Source organism: Etheostoma spectabile, chromosome 4, assembly GCF_008692095.1.
Source record: "Etheostoma spectabile isolate EspeVRDwgs_2016 chromosome 4, UIUC_Espe_1.0, whole genome shotgun sequence".
Lineage (NCBI taxonomy): Eukaryota > Metazoa > Chordata > Actinopteri > Perciformes > Percidae > Etheostoma > Etheostoma spectabile.
The window spans coordinates 9,545,119-9,551,710 of record NC_045736.1 but is presented as its reverse complement, the minus strand read 5'-3'; the positions used below and the strand labels follow the sequence as shown (position 1 = coordinate 9,551,710).

At 39.4% G+C, this 6,592-nt stretch overlaps 1 protein-coding gene and 1 pseudogene across 1 annotated transcript in view; one reads left to right on the top strand and one right to left on the bottom strand.

Annotated features, from left to right (window-relative positions):
- rtf2 (replication termination factor 2) overlaps window positions 1-6,592 on the top strand; it is a 29,782-nt gene that overhangs the window by 5,119 nt on the left and 18,071 nt on the right. The gene's annotated exons all lie outside the window — the stretch shown is intronic.
- LOC116687748 (beta-1,3-galactosyl-O-glycosyl-glycoprotein beta-1,6-N-acetylglucosaminyltransferase 7-like) lies at window positions 1,059-6,024 on the bottom strand (annotated as a pseudogene).

The window sequence follows — 6,592 nt, the reverse complement described above, 5'->3', positions numbered from 1 at the left end:
TACAAATGTACCTTTGCTCATTCCGGCCGAAAAGTTCTATTTTAACCTCATCGGTCCACAGAACTTGTTTCCACAATGCATCATGCTTGTCTTTATGTTCATTTTCAAACTTCAAACGCTGATTTTTGTGGTGAGGACGTAGAAGAGGTTTTCTTCGATGACTCTTCCATTAAGACCATGTTTGTACAAGTATCTCTTTATAGTGGAATGGTGCACCACAACTCCAGTGTCCGCCAGGTCTTTCTGGATGGAACGTGCAGTCAAACGTGGGTTTTGACTTGCTTTTCTCACACTACTGCGAGCTGTTGTGTCTGATATTTTTCTAGGTCTTCCAGATCTTGCTTTAACTTCCACTGTTCTGATGACTTGCATTTGTTAATTACATTCCGAACAGAGGATATTGGCATCTGAAAACGCTTTGCTATCTTCTTATAGCCTTCTCCTGCTTTTTGAGCATCAACTATTTTCAGTTTCAGTTTTCTAGACTACTGCTTAGAAGAACCCATGGTGCTGATTGTTGGGGCAAGGTCAGATGAGTCTGGGCATTTAAAACCTTAAGATTGACATCACCTGGTCTTTCCAGACAATGACTGAGAACAATCCATCACGCTGTCAGGTCTCAGCTTTCCAAAGGGGGTGGTGCATGCTATAAACTCTGCAGGGTGCACAAACTTTTGCAGACGCCATTTTTTTGTTTTCTGTTATTTTGAAAGTGTAAATGCTGGAAATAAAATCTAACTTTTTGTGACATTATACAAATGTCTAGTCTGTCATTTGATGCCTTTTGGGGATTTTTTCTTGGCTTCTTTAGGCACATTATACAAATTTGTACTTAATTTGTGTGTGTTTTATTCCACACATCTTCTGATTCTGAGAAAGAATAGTCATCTTACACTTTAAAAATTCTTGTAGCCTTGCTACAGAGGAATGGGCTGTGCATTGCCTTCCTTTATCAGTTTAGCTTTTCCCTGACCACATTTTTAACATACACAGCCACTGAACGACTGCAATAATCTCAACTGCTTGTAGCCCGACTTTTGTTTTGGATACCAGCGGCAATTTCATGCCCCGGCAAAGCTGTTGAAGTAGCTGCTCCTTGAGTTGCTCTGTGTGGCCAGCAGCCATGCTTTCTCTATGGGAACGTTGCCTGGTTTAACACCTTGTTCCTGTGCCACTGCTCCAGGCAGTCCAGGCCTCAGAAAGGTATTACCTCAAACTTATTGGCAAACATGCTGTTCCTGTTGATGATCCATGGCAGGTCTCCCACTCCATAGATACAGATGTCTCGTACGTAATGTCCTGGAAAAAACAATTTTAGTCCTTTTATTTGTAAATTAGATTTTACATGAGGGAAAAAAGTATTTGATCCCCTTCTGATTTTGTACGTTTGCCCACTGCAAAGAAATGATCAGTTCTATAATTTTAATGGTAATTTATTTGAACAGTGAGAGACAGAATAACAACAAGAAATCCAGAAAAACGCATGTAAAAAAGTTATAAATTGATTTGCATTTTAATGAGGGAAATATGTATTTGACCCCTTCTCAATCAGAAAGATTTATGGCTCCCAGGTGTCTTTTTAATGTTCCTAATCTCAGCTTGTAACCTGTATAAAAAACACTTGTCCACGGAATCATTCAATCATATTCCAAACTCTTCACCATGGCCAAGACCAAAGAGCTCTAAGGATGTCAGGGACAAGATTGTAGACCCACACAAGTCGGGAATGGGCTACAAGACCATTGCCAAGCAGCTTGGTGAGAAGGTACAACAGTTGTGGCGATTATCCGTAAATGGAAGAAACACAGCTGGGACCATAGTCACCAAGAAAACAATTGGTACCACACTACACTGTGAGGACTGAAACCCTGCGGTGCCTGCAGGTCCACCTGCTCAGACAGCCCATATCATGCATGTCTGAAGTTTGCCAACGAACATCTGAATGATTCAGAGGACGACTGGTGAAAGTGTTGTGGTCAAATGAGACCAAAATGAGCTCGTTGGCATCAACTCAACTCGCCGTGTTTAGAGAGGAGGAATGCTGCCTATGACCCCAACAACACCATCCTCACGTCAAACATGGAGGTGGAAACATTATGCTTAGGGGGTGTTTTTTCTGCTAAGGGGACAGGACGAATTCACCGCATCAAGGGACATGGACAGGGCCTTGTACCGCCAAATCTTAGGTGAGAACCTCCTTCCTCAGCCACGGCATTAAAAATGGGTTGTGGATGGGTATTCCACCTGGTGGCCAACTACAAGAAAAACGTCTGACCTCTGTGTTGCACCAACAAGGGTTTTGCCACCAAGTACTAGTGATGTTTTGCAGAGGGTTCAAATACATATTTCCCTCATTAAAATGCATATCAATTTATGACATTTTTGACATGTGTTTTTTTGTATTTTTTTGTTGTTATTCTGTCTCTCACTGTTCAAATAAATCTACAATTTAAATCATAGACGGATTATTTTCTTTGTCATGGGCAAATGTACAAAATCAGCAGGGGATCAAATACTTTTTTTCCTCACTGTAGCTCTGAGTCTGTTTTGCCACATGTTTTTTTTCTTTTTTAACCTGTTAAAGGTCAAACAACTAAATCTGTTTAATAATAAATCATATCAGATAAATCCTCATATCTATGCTTATCATCTTTTGTTGAGTAAATATTGTTTTGCCTTACCAGTAATGGGTCCTATAATCCTGCTGGAGCCAAAGAGCCAACATAAGACAAGAGTAAGGAGCATACAATGTTTATGTCATCGAAAAAAGATAGAGAATGAGGTAGGCTAATATTAGAAAAAACAAAAACAGTTTTTCATTTTAGTACTTAATTAGTACTCGTTCATATGTGTAGTAGTGAGTTTTTCTTTGTCCCAAAACATTCACTGATTTGAATATGTGTTTGTAATAGAGCCCAACCAATATATTGGCTTTTTTTTCCCAATATTCATTCATCAGAATCTTTATATGACAAATAAATGTTCTGATAATGAATATTTAAAAAATAAAAATGGACTGTCAACCATGTTATGAGTGTTGGCGTTGCCAGCGTTGTTCAAAGGACCTTAAGTTTTTTTATACTTTTATTTATGTTTTGTAACACTTTTCTTGATTTTTTTTTTTAATATATATCGGCATATCAGATTTAAAAAACAAACAATCTTTGTTTAAGTATTGACCTTAAAAATCCTTTTTTGGTCTGGCTCTAGTTTGTAAATTACATTACAGATTCTGTTCAAATGACATTTCCATTGTGTCCATTGTTTAGAATTCACAGTCACAAAACGCACAGTTGAATTTAAGACTGTAGAAAGCTCTGTGGTACAATAATAATCCATGATAGTACTCATTATAATACATGTACTTCTGTACTGTACCTTTGCAGCCATTGTGTGTCTTTCCCTCTTGATCCTCCTGATTGCCCGTATGTCTCCTGCCCAGCCTCCATCAATGTGGCTGCCTGGAGCTCTTTAAACATAACCAGACAAAATGAATTAAATTATGTGACCTAATTGAATTATAAGGATTTACTTAGCCCAGTCTGGAACTGTCACATCCACTGCATGGAGACAGAGTCAGATGCTTCCCATAGAAAAGCTTAGGGAAGCTTCTGTATGCTAACCTGAAGCTACATCCTCACTACTGCGTTTTCATTTTCAAACAGCCTTTTGAAACAAAACAGTCTCCGCCTACACAAGTTGTTTAGGCTCCATATCAGAAAGACTCCACCCATATTAACATGTCTGACAATTCATATCACATGACCATTTATCATTTATTTGTGGTAAGCTAGTTTTGTTTTACAAAGCTTAATTTCAGCTTGAAATGATCCCAAACTTTGGAACCTTTATATTGTTTACTCTGGCATGTCTCTTCTCCCCTCACTATTTTCTCTCTCTTCCGCCATTTTACAAGCCGTCTTGTCACGCACCTGTACTCAGCCCGTCAACTGTAAAAAATAAAAACAGACAAAGCTAAACAATTTCCTAAAGAATCACTATCTTTGCCTTATTTTCACACTGATAATATTAAGGAATGGAGAAATTGTAAAGATTGCCAAAGTCTTGACAAGATATCAAAAAGCCATAGGATAGACATAATATAATAATCTGTCCTCGTCTCTCTCTCCTCTCTCACACCTCCATAGCTCTCTTTTTTTTTACCAAGATAAAGTCGCCTTATTGACACCTTGGGACAGATATGTTGCAAAAAGAATACAGTTTGTTGCTTTATTGTTTTCACTTATTGGAAATAAACCCATTGCATTTCAACCACTCTCCTTAGGAGCACCCAGGTTACTAATTTCATTTATTCAGTCTGTTCCTTGGACAAGACCAGTGGCAATTTTCTTAATAACTAACATGCTTGTCTTTTAGTGTAGAAGGAAAATCGCCATTTCAGTTTACTTGACTACTTCATAATTTAAGAGTAAGAAATGAGACCACCACGAGTGAGTAAATGTAGGGAATAAGAAGGGATCCTCTGAACAATATTGTTGATGTTAAATATAGATATTAATCACGAGTATAACTATTAATGATAAATTATTATCTTAATTTGCTGTAGTTTTCCTTTTGTGCTGTATGTGGCGGGATAAAATAAAGGAAATCCGTTACTTCCACAACAATCGTTCCACTTTTCTAGTTGGTAGTATCTATGAAACATGTTCATGTTTGATTGGGTGGCAAACAACGTTTATCATTTTCCATCATCTTTAAATGCTGTCACATTTCATATGGTATATTTTGCCAAATGTGCTGCTACAAGTGTGATGGCTTCAGTCATGCTGTGTCCACTCACTAAGGTCAATTAAGAATCCAGACTCCACAGTTTTTGACCGTGGCGACGCTGCTACCAGTAACTTTTCCCACCTTTGACTTCAACTGAAAATTTTGCCATACACGCACCAAAATTCCCATTTTGTCCCTCGAAAAGGAATTTACACCCGATCTTCTGTGATTCATTGCTTTAGATCAAACAGCTCTTGACCTAACCCTGTGTTGTCTTCCCGTCAACCAGAAAACAACAAACGTTTTGGTCACTTTTTTCAACATTATCATCACTTTTTCCAAACTTTGTCAGTTTTTCAATGATGTTTTTGCCAAAGTTTTTTGATATTTGTTATTGTTGACATTTTCAGCGCTTATTGTGACAGCCACATTTTTTTTGCCAAAAAAAGAATGAAATGAAAACGGTCAAATTTGACCCAAGGACAACATAAGGGTATACTTCACCTAACTTGAAATCCTGCCATAAAAGCACCGTCAGTGGAGCTGTAAACTTTTTGAGGATTAAATATGCTGTTTGACCTTGTTGCATTGATGTGTGTTTCTGTATCCGTGTTTTTTTTTCTTTGTTCAAACATCATAATCAAACTAGTTAATAAGTAATAGTTCCATTCTAGGATTGTGGTGCTGAACTTCCCACTACTGTTACCCATTCGAAAGGCAGTTTACCTTTGATGGGTTGAGTGTCACCCAGTAGTGCTCATCTGGACTGAACGTGTCTTTGGACCACTCCAAGAGGTCTTGGGCTATTGGGCTTTTTAGAACAAAGTCCACAAAAGCTCTTGTGAGAGCATAGTAGGCTGTTCCAAAATAAATTTGCAAGTTTTGTGGAGGAGACCTTTCCTAAGTCCCAACCCTTTCTGGGCTACATGTGACCCACTATCTCTCTGTGCTGAAGCTGTGTTCTGTGCCTCATAGACTCCGGCTGCTTGACCCCGGGCGTCATGTTTCTGTCCCTCCACTCTTTGCTCTGCATGTACCGCACCAGTTCCAGGTTGCTCTGGACAGGGAAATCCTGTCCGCACAGATTCACCACCTTCCTCCAGCCATCTTTGACTTTGCTAGATCCGTCATGCAGTTAAAGTCTGCTTGCAGGCGGGAAAACCCAGCGTACGTTACTGTCTCGCTGCGGCTGGAGAGGAAGGTATTTTTAAGCCCCGACTAGCTTCCTTACTGCCGCCTGGTACTCCAGCGAAGCTTTATTATCCACAGAATGCAGTGAGCGTTTTGTGGCATGTAAATGGCCCGCAACAGGCGCACAAATAGCTCCAGCTCCTTGTGAATAGTTACAATGAATGCTAAGGGTAGTCTTCCTCCTCACGACTTAGGGTCTTGTGATGAAGTGCAGGTCACTGGTCAAATTGGAACACTCATGCATGCCATTTATTCAGAATATATCTTCCACCTATAGACATAAAAAAGATATATTGACACGAGCCTGTCATCAAAACATAGTTACCTTTTAACATTTTTTAACTAGAATCTTTACTCACATTTGCTGTTATAATTCTTCAGTTTAACTTAGATTTTTGGAATGCAATAAAACATACCTGGCGAGTCATGGCGGTGCCATTCTACTCCTTCCTCCATGCCGGACACCAGACTTTACATTCAGTGGAGAAGGGCCTGCAACTTGGAAGCTGTGGCAGCTTAGGCTCTGTTGGCATCCTGGTCCTCATGTAAAACTGAACAGATAATAATCCTCATCCCAAGGCACACCAGGAAGCTGCATTTTGTCCCCCAAGCTGGGCTCATAATATCCCTCTTTCACCGTACCCAACAGCACCCCACAGATAAACTCCTG